This window comes from Geotrypetes seraphini, chromosome 1 (assembly GCF_902459505.1).
Source record: "Geotrypetes seraphini chromosome 1, aGeoSer1.1, whole genome shotgun sequence".
NCBI lineage: Eukaryota > Metazoa > Chordata > Amphibia > Gymnophiona > Dermophiidae > Geotrypetes > Geotrypetes seraphini.
The window spans coordinates 127137148-127154002 of record NC_047084.1 but is presented as its reverse complement, the minus strand read 5'-3'; the positions used below and the strand labels follow the sequence as shown (position 1 = coordinate 127154002).

At 41.8% G+C, this 16855-nt stretch overlaps 1 protein-coding gene across 2 annotated transcripts in view; it reads left to right on the top strand.

Annotated features, from left to right (window-relative positions):
- Positions 1–16855, top strand: part of PDE5A (phosphodiesterase 5A) — a 323063-nt gene that overhangs the window by 49917 nt on the left and 256291 nt on the right. Inside the window, exon 2 of one of the 2 annotated variants that reach the window (XM_033938176.1) lies at positions 13241–13301. The exons of the other annotated variant lie outside the window; for it this stretch is intronic. The gene's annotated coding sequence lies outside the window, so the exon portion shown is untranslated. The remainder of the gene's footprint in view (positions 1–13240; positions 13302–16855) is intronic. 2 annotated transcript variants of the gene reach the window in all.

Genomic DNA, 16855 nt, shown 5'->3' with positions numbered 1-16855 from the left:
TCATCTTTTCTTACCTTTTCTGCTTCACATCTGTGCCCTTTCTTGTGTTTCAGATTGTAATTAGGCTGACTGAAATTTATTTCATTTGTAAATTATTCTCTTCTATGCTTTTGATCCTAAGTTTTCAAATAATGTTAACAAAAACAATTTTGAAAGAAATCAACAGCACGAAAATCAAACGGTGAAAGCACTGGTTTCACACGAGCGAAACATATTCGTATTGTCTTTGTCACTTGACAATTCATTGTAAGCCCAGGATCCAATTTCACTCCTCAAATTGGCATTGAGTCCCTCACTTGCAATATCTCATCTATCACTATTGTATCACAAGGTGACTCTTGAATATCAGAGATCTCTGATAGTACCATCCATTCACCTTGTTCAAACCCACTTCTCTCTGGTTTGTGTAGTAGTTCTGCAATGCACACGGACACCATACTCTTCTCCTTTCTGCCTTTCCTGTATTGCTCTTCTGTGTTTTGTTATGAAGTTCAGTCGCTTCACAGTTCATTATTTCATGCAAATTAAGCAGGGCTTAATCCAGCAGAAACATGTTTCTGATATGTATCTTTGTCACCTCTGAATGAACCTAGTTAACTCTATCATGAATATTTTCTTCAGATTCCATTATCCATCTGGCATAGTCTATGGAAATAGTAGAGTGCCTCCTGAAGGACATGAATTTGGTGTTTTTAATATAAATGGAGCACGGATAGGAAGACCACATGGAGGAGGGAAATATGCAGTCTGGTCGCTACATTTTCCATTGCAGCGATTTTTCTGGAAATGTGTCAGTATTAGATTTTTGTAAATCTGTAGTTAGAATTAAAAGTTAACAAAACAATGATAAAAATCAAGCCTTGCTTTTGAAACTATTGATGAAGCAAACAAAAAGTGGATACATGCTGAAGAGGCCAGCATTCCTCCCCTCAAGGGTCACCTGTGGAGTCTGATCTCTAAGAAAGTCCTCAGAGTTTCAAGTCCATGGTCAGGAACCTACGAACACTGGGGCCAGCCCAGAGCCCAATGTCAGTAGTAGCATGCTGTTAAAATGTGTGAGGCTATCAGCTCAAAAATCTGCTAAGCTCCATCTCCTTTGGAATGAGATTTCTGTGATCACAGTCAAAAGGGTTTACATATTACGAGGGGGTGACGGGACAATCGTGTGCCAGACACCAGCGTGTCGACAATCAAGTGCTGACAATTCGGTGCAAGACACAAGTGCGTCACGGGAAAACTTAGTTTTAAAGAGCTCCGATGGGGGGCGTGGGGGAGGAACCCCCCCATTAAAGAGAAAACTGAACTTTTCCACAAAAAATCAGAAAAAGTTCCATTTTCTCTATAATGGAGGGTTCCAACCCCCCAAACAGCAGCACGAACACTACGCAGTAAAGTGTGGGGGGGTTCCCTACTCACACCCCGTTTCAGAACTCTTTAAAACTAAGTTTTTCTGCGGCGTGCTGGTGTCTCGCGCCGAACTGTCAGCGCTTGATTGTCGGCGCGCTGGTGTCTCATGTGCCACTGACTATGAACCACGAGGGGGTGCTGAAAAGTTCTCAGTTCAAGCAAGAGGTGAATGACATAGATATGGTACAATCAATGATCTGAAATAAGATAACACTCTTTTCAATTACAGTGGCAAAATAACACTCAGGTTGGTTGGGCTGGGAACTCTTCGGCACCCCCTTGTGTACACTGGTACTTGGAGGCAATGCTGAAGTGGGAATTGAATCAAGTTCCCCTGGTTCTCTGGCCACTGAACTACACATTAGGCCAGCTATAAACTGGTGAACCATTCCCAACTTTGGTAGATATGGGGGATTCTTAGGGGCTATTCCCAGCTCCTTGCTCCTACTTGATGGTCTATCGGAAACTCATGCATTCAGATGGAGGGACAGAGAGGCAGATGGGTGAACCCTTAACTGCTGCAATATACCCCTAAAAATGAGGTGTGATCTGGAAGCTGTTGAGCAGTCAAGAATTTCAGCTTTGTTTTTATGTATAAAATGTAGAAACATATGATATGCAGGAATCCAGGGAAGTATTACAGTGCCAGCTGAGAGAACCTTCTCTTTCCTTTGTGGGCTGTAGAATCGTAACTAGAATCCCCTACAAAAACTCACATCAGGCCTTTGATTATGCGATTCTAATGCTATTTTGGAAGGTATATTATATCTTTTGTTCTCTGAGTAAGCAGCAGAGCTCTGGTTTGCACTGTATATTTGCTTTAGATGCAAGCGATCTCACTCAGGCCCAGCACATGGTCTGCTTCACATCATAATATAATTTCATGTGACTTTTCCTTGACACAGTGCAGCTGCTTATGTTTCTCTGCATCAATCCTATTTACCTATTGGCCCATAATTGTTCTGAAAATAGTAACTTGATCCTTAATGGCCCTTCCAAACTCTGAAATGTTGCATCTACTGCTATGTCAGTGGGCTGTGAATATACTCGTAGATACCTGGCTGTCACAGCTCCTTAATTGGGTCCCATCGTGTTCACTTATTGCTCTTGAGGACATCTTAAGTGTAGAATTGTATTGTTACTACTATTTATTATTCCTATAGTGCTACCAAATGCACGCAGCGCTGTACATTAAACACGCAAGAGACGGTCTCTGCTCAAAAAAGCTTACAATTTAATTATGGCAGACATAAAGGACAAAGGCACATTTATGCATGATACAAAGGTGGGGATTACAAGGGACTTAAGAGGTGGAGGGGGTAGGCTAGTTAGAGGGAATGACAACAGATATGGAGGCTTTACAAGTTGGCTGTGGACTTAAACACAGCTTCCAAAAGTGGGCTTTCAGCCTGGATTTGAAGACTACCAGAGACGGGGCTCAATACACTGAGTCAGGCAGGTTGTTCCAAGCATATGGCACAGCAAGGTGGATGGGCTAGAGTTGGGAGTTGGCAGTACAAGAGAAGGGTACTTACAACAGAGACTCACCCAATGAATGGAGTTGCTGGGGTGGAGTACAGGGAGAGACAAGAGAGGAGAGATACTGAGGAGTTGCAGAATGAATATACCTGTAGGTCAGTAAGAGGAGTTTTGAGCTGCATGCAGAAACAAACAGGGAAGTTGAGGAGAGGGGTAACGTGAGCTTAACTACACTGGCAGAATACAAAGTGGGCAGTAGAATTCTGAACAAATTACAGGGGAGCGAGATGCCTTAGCAAGTGGCAGTAGTCCAAGCAAGAGGTGATGAGAGTGTGGATGAAGGGGCAGTATGTCAGCAAGGAAAGGACGGATTTTAGCAATATTGTAGAGACAGAAATGATAGGTTTTGGCAGTCTGTTGGATATGCGAAAAGATGGAGAGAGATGAGTCAAAGATGACTCCGAGGTTACGAGCTGATGAGATAGAGAGGATGAGAGCATTATCCACGGAAATAGAGAACGAAGGAAGGGGAGAGGCAGGTTTAGGAGGAAAGATAAGGATTTCAGTCTTGGACATATTTAATTTTATATGATGGTGAGACATCCAGGTAGTGATGTCAAATAGGCAGGCTGATACTCGGGCCTGGATTTCCATATAAATTTCAGGCTTAGAGAGGTATATTTGTGAGTCATCAGCATAGAGGTGGTAATGGAAGTCATGGGAAGAGATTAGGGCACCAAGGGAACAAGTGCAAATAGAGAAAAGAAGAGATCCCAGGACAGAGTCCTGGGGTACGCCAACTGATAGCAGGATGGCAGTGGAGGAGGATCCTCCAGAGCTTATGCTAAAGGTGAGATGGAGAACATAGGAAGAAATTCCTGAGATAAAAGAGCCCTGAAACCCAAACAAGGATAGCATAATGAGGAGTAGGCAGTGATTTACAGTGTCAAAGGCCACAGATAGATCAAGGATGATGAGGACAGAGTAGAGGCCTTTGCAATTGGCCAGGAGAAGATCATTGGAGACTTTAGCAAGGGCAGTTTCCATAGAATGAAGACGGCAAAAGCCCGATTGAAGCGGGTCAAGCATGACCTGAGATGAAAGAAATTAAAGACAATGGCGGTGAACTGCATGTTCAAGTAGCTTGGATAAGAAGGGGAGGAGGAAATTGGGGAGATAATTGGAGGGAAAAGTAGGGTCCAGTGAGGGTTTTTTAAGAAGCGGTGAAACTATGGCATGTTTGAAGGCATCAGGCACAGTTACAGTGAAGAAGAAGGGGAAAGGAACGGAAATAAGATTGGTGAAGTGGTGCGATCTGTATGAGTATGGCCAGGATTGGGGCTGATGTCCCAAGCAGTGAGCAATAAGAGGAGCAGAAGAGTACAGAGATGAGTAGGAGAGGTGTGACAATGGCAATGCAGGTGAGATACAGTCAGATACAAGTTGGGGAGGACTGAATGAGGGGGAGAAACTGTTGAAGCCTTAGTGCTGTGAAGATGGTGGGAGATAAAAGGGATGATGAAGTGGTGAATTAAAAAGTGGGCAATGTGGGCATGAAGAATGCAGTGGTTTGGGATGGGGGGGGGGCATTGTGGAGTGTGTGGCACAGTGGTTAAAACTACAGCCTCAGCACCCTGGAGTTGTGGGTTCAAACCCACGCTACTCCTTGTGATCCTGGGCAAGTCACTTAATCCCCCCCCAGGGGGAAAATGCTTGAGTTCCTGAATAAATTAATGTAAACCGCTCTGAGCTCCCTGGGAGAAGAGTTTAAAAAATTTAATATATAAATAAGGTTAATAATTAGAGAAGAAGGTGTATTGGAGTCATAGACTAGAAGAGGAAATACTGTAATATCTGGGGTGAGGTTGATCAAGGTGGGTCAGGGATTACCTTGGGGAATGATGGGAAGAATCTGCAGTCGGATTGTAATGTCTTTGAGAGGTTACTCTGAGTTTGTAGTGATAAGGGAAAGGGAATGGGTCTTGTAAACTCCCTATCTGTGGTTACATATTCAAAGTGGTAGGCAGTAGAAGATGAAGTGATTTGCTCAGGGTCACAGGAACAGGAACAGTGCTGGGATTTGATCCCCCAACTTCTGGGTGCAGAGGCAATGGATCCACCACTAGACCAACTAGTTACTCAGTATAAGAAAAGGGTGATTTATAGTCAAGAGGGTCCACTGGGAAACAGCGATCATAATGTGATCAAATTTGAGCTGATACCTGGTGTGATATCGCAAAAGAAATCTACTGTATCGGCATTTAATTTTCAAAAGGGTGACTGTGATAAAATTAGGAAAATGGTTAAACCGAAGCTAAAGGATCAGTTGCAACGGTTAGGATTGTAAACCAGGCACGTGATGCATTTTAATCAGTTTTTACTATATCATGATAATATTATTGATCTCTGGTCTGTGAAATTTTATGCTTTGCAAATAATCCTGTGCAGGGATCTATTCACAGAGAAAGGTAGGGGAGGGTCATTGGGGTGGGCAGACTAGATGGGCCGTGGCCCTTACCTGCCTTCTATTTCTATGGATCCATTTTCACAGTACTGAGCAGTGAATCCTCAGTAGGATTAAACATCTTTCCTGAAAAGGTAAAATATGTAAAAATCTGTAATATAGAGTTGAATAATTCTATATTTCACAGCTGAGATAAAAAATGGATCTGGTAGGACAGGAAAGATAAGTTGGTCCTCTGCTGTACAGCTGACTCTCACAGATAATACAATGCGTCACATTCATTTCAGTTTCTGCAGCATCATCGCCACATCAACAGGAAATCTCTTAGCTAAAAATGGGTCTTCTGCTTGTCAAACAGAGCTGTAAAAGAAATGGAAAAAAACAAAAAAAAAGTTCCCGCATCAGCTGCAAAGACAAAGTAGCATCACTGGGGGTTTACTGTTGAACAGTCCTGGTGAATGCAAAGTAATGGTTGTTAATCTACTCTAGGGAGTCATGGAGAAGAGAAACAGCTGAGCTGGATCTGGTGAGGATGATTGTTTGATAGGAATATTTCATCCAGAATAAACACAGCTGCAGTTTGTGATACCAAAATGTACGAGTCATCTGAAGATTTGGACTTGTTGAATGTACACTATGTAACACCAACGAAGTGTGATAGAGGATTATCATTGCAGGGGGTCTTCAAGTGCTGTTAGGCTTTTCAGAACTGTGAACTGGAGAAGGCTCTTGAACCATAACATCTTTCAAGAATTATGAGCAGAAGATTCTAAGCTAATGAATCTGATGCCTTGGTTTAGTCTATTATCTCTTCAGTCCGATAGTGGAACTTTTATCCAGTTTTGTGCTTCTCCCACTGGAGGACATTTTGAAAACGGAATGTGAAAGAAGAGGGCTGAACCATTTGCTAAGGCCTTCTTTCTAAGAAGGGTCTCAATGGTACAATATAGGGGGCAAATGTACTAACTGAGAGAAGATTCTGGGAGCGAGAAAATCAGCCTTATGTCTCTGAATTAAAGTGGATTACAGGTTTATCTCTGAACACTGGAACCTAATATGAAACTCTGAGGGGATAAACCATACAAAAATGTCAGGAATTGTTTTTGAAAGTACAAGAGAATTTCTCTATTTTTATCTGTATGAAGGAAGAAGATGAGGAGATAGTGGATATGTTCCTGTTATGAAGTTAGTATGTAATGGTTTATGTGTGTTTTTACTGTAATCTACTTAGGTTTAAAGCAGAGTAGAAATTTTAAAATAAAAAATAATAGTTATATTTTAATATTATTCTCTTTGAGGCTTTTAAACCATAGAAACATACCTTACAATTTTCAGTAGAACATCTTCAAGGACTTCTGCAGCATTCCCTATTCTTTCACAAATCACTTGATGCTAACCATGAAGAGTGTTACACCAGGGCATCACTAGCTCCAACAGTTGAATAAAAGTTTAATGTGTATGAGGAATTTTCTAGTTGGAGGAGGGATTATAAATAGCAGGATTTAAAGGAAAAATTTTATTTCCTTGTTTTATGCCTCCTAGAAGCTGGCTAAGAACTCAGAAGCTAGGAGTTTTAGGCCTGGTGAAAGATGGATGCTGAAACACAAACTCCATCTTGGGGGTAAATAAAAGAGAGTGATATCCTCAGAGGGGAGTGCAGGGCTCTGGAAAGTATTGTTGTCCTGGGTACGAACAAGAAAGGTGAGTGCTACTGGATGTCGTGTTACCTTCATCTGTAGGGAGCTGAGAGAACTGATGGAGAAGACTGGAAGCCAGAAGTATAATGCTCCCAACTAGCTCAAAAAATAGCAACATCATCTATATAGGCTATTGTGAAGGCCTGGTGTGGTCCAAGGACTCTATTCATTACTCGTTGGAATGTAGAAGGTGCCCCATGGAATCTGAAAGGTAGGACTTTAAACTGGAACAGACCCTGACGAATAATGAAAGCTGTTTTTTGTGGGATTTTCATCTAAGGGAATCTGTCAATATCCCTTAGTGAGCTCTAACGTGGACAAAAACTGTGCTCCACCCAGGTGTTACACTAACTCAGTGTCTCTTACTGACCTACAAATGTACTCACTCAGCTGCCCTTCACTATCTCTCTTAAGAACATAAGAATTGCCACTGCTGGGACAGGCCAGTGGTCCATCATGCCCAGCAGTCTGCTCATGCGGCGGCCCTCTGGTCATAGACCAGTGCCCTAACTGAGACTAGCCCTACCTGAGTACGTTCTGGTTCAGCAGGAACTTGTCTAACTTTGTCTTGAATCCCTGGAGAGTGTTTTCCCCTATGACAGACTCCAGAAGAGCGTTCCAGTTTTCTACCACTCTCTGGGTGAAGAACTTCCTACGTTTGTATGGAATCGATCCCCTTTTAACTTTAGAGAGTGCCCTCTCGTTCTCTCCACCTTGGAGAGGGTGACCAACCTGTCCTTATCTACTAAGTACCTTGAATGTTTCGATCATGTCCCCTCTCAATCTCCTCTGTTCGAGGGAGAAGAGGCCCAGTTTCTCTAATCTTCACTTATCTCCCCAGTAAGCTCTGCTCAGCTGTGCCCTTCTCTTCAACTGCCAACTCGACTCCGTCCTTTCTGCCTTGCTGCACTGTATACTTGGAACAAGTTGCATGAATCCCTACGGCGGGCTCAGTCTCTGGCAGTTTTCAAGGCCCAATTAAAAGTCCATCTCCTTGAGAGTACTTTTGACTCCTAACTCCTCTCACCTTGGGTTCTGCATTCCCAACCCTATATATTATGTCTGTCTGTCCAAGTTAGATTATAAGCTCTTCTGAGCAGGGACTGTCTATAAATGTCAAAATGTACAGCGCAGTGTATATCTTTCAGTGCTATATAAGTGATAAGTAGTAGTAGTAGTGTCTCTCAAACCTTTTTAGCTCTGGCACACTAAATGGAGCAAATGTTTTTTGTGGCACATTATAATTGAAATTATAAAATTGCAAAACCAACAAAAAAAATGTAATTTGAATTTGGTGGCTGACCTAGCCAAGTCTGTCAAGCCCCAGCTTTTGCAGCTGGAAAATAAAATTACTCTTCAAGAAACTGAGATTAAAAAAAATATATATAAAAGTTGAAATTGGTGAATCTAAGAATTCTATTGAGAATATACAACAGGAATTAAAAGCATCAAAACAGCTTAATGAAGCAATAATAAAAGATAATACAAATATGCGTAGAAAATTGGAAACTTTGGAGAATTTTTCACGTAATAATAATCTCCGACTGATTAATTTTCCTAAGATACCCTCGGTTACGCCTAGGGATATGTTGAAACGTTATATGTTGGAGATTTTGGGTATTCCAGAGGATACATTACCACCACTTACTCAAGTATATTACCTACCAACGAAACCTATTAAACCACCATTTAAACAACAGGAGAATAATCAACCAATTAATGTTTCAGCAATTTTGGAACTTTCGGATAGAGAGCTTGCATCTCCGGCAACATTGCTTCTTACTGTGGCTCTTGCCCCAGATAAAAACTGGTTGCTTAGATTGTTCTTTAGAAACAAAATGAAAGAATTTCTTGGACAAAAAATATTAATGTTTCCAGACTTGGCACGGGAAACCCAGAGAAGAAGACGAGAGTTTCTTTTATTGAAACCAGGAGTTATATCTCTTGGTGGGACTTTTTTTCTTCGACACCCTTGTAAATGTGTAATACAATACCATATGAAGAAATATGTATTCTTTGAACCATTCCAGTTGACAGCCTTTTTGGTAGGAACTCGGCTGGATGAAGGAAAATCAAAATCAAAGTGAAGTGCATTTGAATAATGATATCCTTCCTCAGCCAAGGGATCTTGTTTTCCTAATATTTGAATTGATAGTTGTTAGTATTTGTTACTAAGTCCGCCTTATCCTTCTTGGATCTAATTTTGAGGACTTGAGCTGAATTTAAGCTAAAAATTTTATTTTATTTTACTTGATTACCATGTACTTACTTTTGAGTATTATTTTCCTGCTTTTCTTCAACTTTCTGTACAAGTGGATACTTGATTTATAACATGTAAAAATTTGATAAATAAATAATTAAAAAAAAAAATGTAATTTGAGATTTTATCTATTTATTTACAAGTTTATGTACAGCATATTAACTATACGGTTTACAAAAATTGCAATTTATTTAAAGTTCTTTAAGCTATATATGGGTAATTGTAACAATGGTGAAACTAATCAATACGATGGATGAGTTTGTTTTTGAGTGCAAATTAACTCAAAAGGCAGCTCTATAATTGATAAGCAAACACGCATTTCATCATCCATCTGCAGTCATTCTCTTTTTTTCAATTTAATTTCTGTCAAGGGCTGAAAATCAAAGTTCACAACAATAAGATCTAAACGGTAACAAAACCTTGATTGTGTTGTTGCTCAAAATGCCACCTGGGCTTCCTGTCAGATAGATCGCTAACTGGATGGCCCATTGTTCTGCAGACCAGCGAGCAATAGTTACTACTCTTTCAAATGTAGAAATCTAGATCTTCCTCAGGGCCCAACTTGGTTCTGGTCAACCCTTTTGTCCAGCCCCCCCCCCCCCAGCTTGTCCCAGTCCTCCAGCCAACCCCAGTGTCCGGTTGCACAACAGATTTCTATGCATGGTCCAGTTCCCCAGCCAACCCCAGTGTCCGGTTGCACAACAGATTTCTATGCATGGTCCAGTTCCCCAGCCAACCCCAGTGTCCGGTTGCACAACAGATTTCTATGCATGGTCCAGTTCCCCAGCCAACCCCAGTGTCCGGTTGCACAACAGATTTCTATGCATGGTCCAGTTCCCCAGCCAACCCCAGTGTCCGGTTGCACAACAGATTTCTATGCATGGTCAGCCAATTGATGCAACTCCTTAGTCTGCACTTCCATGAGCTGAATCAATGGTTGCTGCTGCTTCCATCGATGCTCGAAGGCTTGGAGGAATTGCCATTCCATGGCCTTTTGCTGGGTCTGTAACTGCTCTGTCATCCACTTGAAGGCTGCTTCTGACACCATTGCTCTGTGGAAGAACAAATCCAAGTACAGACCGTTCTCTCCAGTCTCTGCAGCCACCCTCTGGTTGCTGTCTCAGGTTTACCAAGGGTTAGGCAAGAGACCAGCATTCTTCCCCTTGTGGGTCACCTGCAGGAGCCAAAATTCTAAGGATATACTCAGATATCAGTCTCAAAATAAAAGGGCCAAAACAGTCAGAGGTCCTTCCTTAGGAGCCTTTGTCCCCTCAGAGTGAGGGAATTTCCAAAACCCAAAAATGGAGTCTCTTGGTTCTCCTTATCAATTCCCAAGAGTTTCTCCAACATTCACTAATGTCCCAAGTCCCCCCCCCATCCCCCCCGAGCCATTCAACAGCAGTTCTCTCCCTCCAGAAAATATTCAAATCAAAATGCATAAAAGCTCATCTTCCTTCAAAAGTAGACATTGATGCAGCAATACTAGGTTACTAGGTCTCAAGGAATAAGATTAGGCCCTTAGTATGGAAAGGGATGCTCCTGCCACCTCCCGTGTAGCTTCCCTGACTTGCTACTACCATCCGCTGGCAGAGCGCTGAACTCTCACTCTAATAATAACCAAGACAGCCTCAGGCCCAAGTTGCCTTTGCATAGGGGTTTTTCCTAAGTGATTCCTGGGGACACCTCACCTCCTGTGATGTACACCCTATCACAATTGGCCACCCTCTACTCTTCATATACTATTTACAGTTTTAATGACAGGTTATTTTAGATCACTAATAGCAGACCAGCAATTTAATGTTTGAGTTCTTTCAGTACTGAAATGTACTGAATCATTTGGTTCAGGTGATTCTAACTTGTCAATTTGATTCACTGAGATTTCTTTCAATTCCTCCATATCATCATCCTTGTAAACCATTTCTCCCTTGGCTCGCAGCCGATTGCTTAACTGTTGATTTTTGGTTCCCCTGTCTCATTCTGTTACAGTTAGTATGCCCGTATTATCTTGTGTTCATTTTTCACCTCTGTTGATGTGACATTTGGAAGGAGGACCCTGGGGGGGAGGTATGGGGGGACTTGCTTGGGGGGAAGGGTGGTCGGGGGGAACGGGGGGAGTTGTGTGGGGGTTTCTATAATAACAAAATTTGAGCTTGTTTGTGCTTCATCTTGTGTATTCTTTACTTATCTTGTTTGGCTCAATAAAATATATTTGAACCATAAATTTTTAAATAAATAATTAAGAATTATCCTACTGGGACAGGCTGAAGGTCTATCAAGCCCAGTATCCTGTTTCCAACAGTGGTCAACCCAGGTCCCAAGTACCAGGCAAAATCCCAAAGAGTAGCAACATTCCAGATTTGAGATTGTGATGTCATAATGCCTCATTCCACCAGTGCCCAAAAGCCAACCTTATCAGTGATGTCATAATGGCTTGATTGTCCTATAATTGGCTCACATAAGAGTTGGCATACTGGGATAGACCGAAGGTCCATCAAGCCCAGCAACCTGTTTCCAACAGTGGCCAACCCAAGTTCCAAGTACCTAGCCAGATTGCATCTTCTCTTCCAGTCCAAGTCTATTCTTATTTCTTGACCCTTCTGTTCATCAGAAGTTTTTGTATATCCACTTTCAAATGATCCAAAGAAATCCTTAATGAAAGCAATCTCTTTTTCTTCTAAACTCCAATCCAGACAAGGCCTCTTTTTTCATGACAAAGTCGTAATTGTAAATATGTTCTTATGAAAGCAAGTCCCACCTGTAGCAGCATGAGGAATTCAGAAGTAAGGACTTTTGCTTGAATCCTCAGTGCTTCTACCATAAGCCAATGGAATACAGCTCTCTGATTGACCACAGGCTGCCTTTTGTGGGTAAACATTCTAACTTCCTGGCTTTCCAGGAAGTAATTTTTTTCTGAGGCTCCCTCCAGGAATAGAAAAATATCTACTGTACCTGAAGATATAGAACACCTGCAAGCCCGAAGGCTAATGAGATGATGCACATTAAGGTAAAAAAAAAAAAAGTTACAGTGTCCCCTGGTTTAGGATCCACTGTACTAACCACTAGGGCTACTCCTTTTGCTGCTTTGTTCAGAATGGCCGTAATATCTGAAGATGATATAAAGCCCAATATCCACTGCCACTTCTTAAAAGGGGTAGGAGGGGTCAATAACCACTGGGGAATTAGGGAGAGGTCAAGTGTCCTTTCTAGACATGGACATTTCTTCCTGATTGTAAATTGCTGTTGGTTGTCCTATTTTTAGGCCTTTCCTAGACCCACCAAAAGCACCCCCACAACACCCCTCCTTAGTATTTGGAGAAACTGTAGTGTGAAACATCCATATTCTGACTTTCCAAAATTGGGATTCAGACATTTTTAGCAGACGGACTTTTTTTTTTTTGGGAGGGGGGCATTTTGAGGCATCCTTCTGCTTTGAAAAGTGGCACCTAAGGCATGATATGGTCTTCCAGATCTGTTATAAAATTACCCTCATATTAGCTACCTTCACCTCACCAAGGTGGTGATTCCTGGTTCTTTCTTGTTCCTCTAATTGAAACATGGCTAATCAATTTTTGCATCCCAAATGCATTTTACATTTTTTTTTTCACAGTGAAACCCTTTTTGCAAACTTTTGACAGCCTTTTCACATCTTTACATTGAAGTATCTACCTGGTTGTTTAGAATAGCACGGATTAGGTGGTGAAAATCTGTGTGTCTCTCTCTCTCAAAGCTTGTGGTACTTTTGCTGAAGGGAACTGTGATTGCACTGCATTGATTAGACTTTAACAGCTCTGAGGTGTTGAATTTTCCCTCTCACCATAGCTTCTAAATTAGGGGACAGGCTTAATCTTAATTGCTTAGAATTGTTTGGAGAATATACTATTTTACACTTGCTAGAGAGGAGTGAGCATTTTCTCACATTTCATTTTAATTTAGAGCAATTGCTTGGCATTCACAAACTGACAAATGCAGAATAACAAGTTCCACGGGGAGTCTGGTAAGTTGTTTTTATCTATCCCTTGTTAGGTCATGTCTGCCTATATGTCCCCTTCACTCTTTTGTTATGATGTATGATTGTGTGTTGACATTGGGAATATCATGACACTTTTATGGGACTCTCTTACGCTGTTGATGAATGTTTATTCTTATGCAAATGTTTTACTTGAATGTCATAAGACTGTCTTACTGTGTTTGTACTGTTATGTGAATGTTTTTCTCTGTTGGTTTAAAATGGCATTTTAAAAAAGACAAATCAAAACTGAAATGTCCAGGTCAGGACAAAAGAACATAACATAAGCATTGCCATACTGGGATAGACAGAAGGTCCAATAGTGGCCAACACTAGCATCTGGCAAGATCCCAAGAGAGTAAAACAGATTTTATGCTGCTTATCCTAGAAATGAAAAGTGGATTTTCCCAACTCCATCTTAATAATGGCGTATAGAATTTTCTTTTAGGAACAAAGAATATCCATACTAGGTCAGAACAATAGTCCATCTAGCCCAGTATCCTGGGCACTGTTTCCACAGTGGCCAAACCAGGTCCCAAGAACCTGGCAGAAACCCAAAGAGTAACAACATTCCAGGGCTCAGACTGTGATGTCATAATGCCTCATTCCACCAATGCCTAAGAACCAACCTCACCATGGATGTCACAATGACTCAATTGTCCTATACTTGGTTCACATAAGAATAGACATACTGGGTCAGACCAATGGTCCATGAAACCCAGAATTCTGTTTCCAACAGTGGTCAATCCAGGTCCCTAGAACCTGGCCAAAACCCAAGGAGTAGCAACATTCCATGCTACCAATCCAGGGCAAGCAATGGCTTCCTCATGTCTTTCTCAATAACAGACTATGGACTTTTCCTCCAGGAACTTGTCCAAACTTTTCTTAAAACCAGCTACACTATCTGCTCTTACCACATCCTCTGGCAACGCATTCCAGAGCTTAACTATTCTTTGAGTGAAAAAATATTTCCTCCTATTGGTTTTAAAAGTATTTCACTGTAACTTCATCAGGTGTCCTCTAGTCTTAATACATTTTGATCGAGTAAAAAATTGATTCACTTGTACCCATTATACAGCTCTCACTGTATTACATAGAAGGTCCTTAAGATATTTATTGTAACATCTTTATAACAAGTTAAAATGGGCATGGGGATCACGCTGAGAGAGTGAACCCAATGTGTAGAATGTCAGTTTGGCTTGACCCACTGTAGCCTTTCCTTGTCTCCTTATTGCCACCCCAGATACTTTCATCTAGAGAAACCACTGTACTACAGACACATGTTGAGCTCTGACTCTCCCATTTTAAGGCTACAGTGCCTGGAATGAGAGGTGGATGATTCTTGCAGGACCCTCACATCCTTCAGGAGATAGTTGCAATGGACAACCTGACTTTTACAAATGTACCTGCTAGGCAAAGTAGTGACTTGTTTAGTTTGTATCCAATGCAAAGTGAATGTGACAGGTAAAGGAGGTTTTACCCACTCCTCTGCCTGCTGTTTGAAAGAGGACTAGAGCTGGACTAGAGGGGTCCAATGGACATCATTATTCCTCTCATGAATGGAACGACATGAACAGACTCTTCACTCAAAAGACCTCATTATTGTTTGTTGTTTATATTGTGAGCTTCTAGACCGCTACTAATAACTGGGGAGTCAATTCAAAGAAGTTTGCATGAGCTTCTGTAAAGGTGTTACAATACATGAGCTTCTGTAGAGGTATTACAACAGAGTTACAAAGAGTTTCTGCGACGTGTTACAATACATGAGCTCTATACAAGAGCTCTATACTGAAACACAGAAAAATGACAGCAGATAGAGGCCATTATCTCTTTCTCTTTCTGAGAGATCCCACGTGCCTATCCCAAGCCCTCTTGAATTCAGACACAGTTTCTGTTTCCACCACCTCTTCTGGGAGACTGTTCCACGCATCTACCATCCTTTCCGTAAAAAGTATTTCCTCAGATTACTCCAGAGCCTATCACCTCTTAACTTCATCCTATGCCCTCTCCTTGCAGTTTCCTTTCAAATGAAAGAGACGCGACTCATGCGCATTTATATTAACATAAGAACATAAGCAGTGCCTCTGCTGGGTCATACCAGGGGTCCATCATGCCCAGCAGTCCACTCACGCGGCAGCCCATCAGGTCCAGGAACTGTATACTAGCCCTCTATCTATACCCTTCTATCCCCTTTTCCTTCAGGAAATTGTCCAATCCCTTTGTGAACTCAAATACCGTACCCTGTCCTATCACGCCATCTGGAAGCGCATTCCAGGTGTCCACCACCGGTTGGGTGAAGAAGAACTTCCTAGCACTGGTTCTGAATCTGTCCCCTTTTAATTTTTCCGAATGCCCTCTCGTTCTTGTAGTTTTTGAAAGCTTGAATAATCTGTCCCTCTCCACTTTCTCTATGCCCTTCATGATTTTGTAAGTCTCTATCATATCCCCTCTAAGTCTCCGCTTCTCCAGGGAAGAGAGTGCTAGTTTCTCCAATCTTCTAGCGTATGAAAGGTTTTCCATACCTTTTATCAAATGTGTCGCTCTCTCCTGAACCCTCTCGAGTATCGCCATATCCTTCTTTAGGTACGGCGACCAATATTGGACGCAGTACTCCAGATGCGGGCGCACCATCGCCCGATACAATGGGAGGATAACTTCTTTCATTCTGGTTGTAATACTCTTCTTGATTATACCTAGCATTCTATTCGCTTTCTTAGTGGCTGCTGCGCACTTTGCCGACGGCTTCATGGTTTTGTCCACTATTACCCCCAAGTCCTTTCTTGGGTACTCTCACTCAGTAACAGCCCTCCCAAGTAGGTATTTAAATGATTCTATCATATCTCCCCTCTCCCGCCTTTCCTCCAACGTATACAGATTGAGATCTTTAAGTCTGTCCCCATACGCTTTATGATGAAGACCACATACCATTTTAGTAGCCTTGCTCTGGACCGACTCCATCCTTTTTTATATCTTTTTGAAGATGTGGCCTCCAGAATTGTACACAATATTCTAAATGAGGTCTCCCCAGAGTTTTATACAGAGGCATCAATAACTCCTTTTTCCTACAGGCCATACCTCTCCCTATGCAAGCTAGCATCCTTCTAGCTTTCACTATCACCTCGTCAACATGTTTGGCCACCTTAAGATCATCACATATAACCACACCCAAGTCCCGTTCTTCTGTCATGCACATAAGTTCTTCACCCCCTAAACTGCACCGTTCCCTCAGGTTTTTGCAGCCCAAATGCATGACCTTACATTTCTTAGTATTAAATTTTAGCTGCCAAATTTCAGACCATTTTTCAAGCTTCACCAGGTAATTCTTCATGTTATTCACACCATCCACCGTGTCTACTCTATTGCAGATTTTGGTATCATCCACAAAGAGCCAAAAAACAGAATCTTGAGGCACACCACTGATAACATCCCTTTCCTCAGAGCGATCTCCATGGAGCACTACCGTCTGTCGTCTTCCACTCAACCAGTTCCTAAGAACATAAGAATTGCCGCTGTTGGGATGGACCAGTGGTCCATCGTGCCCA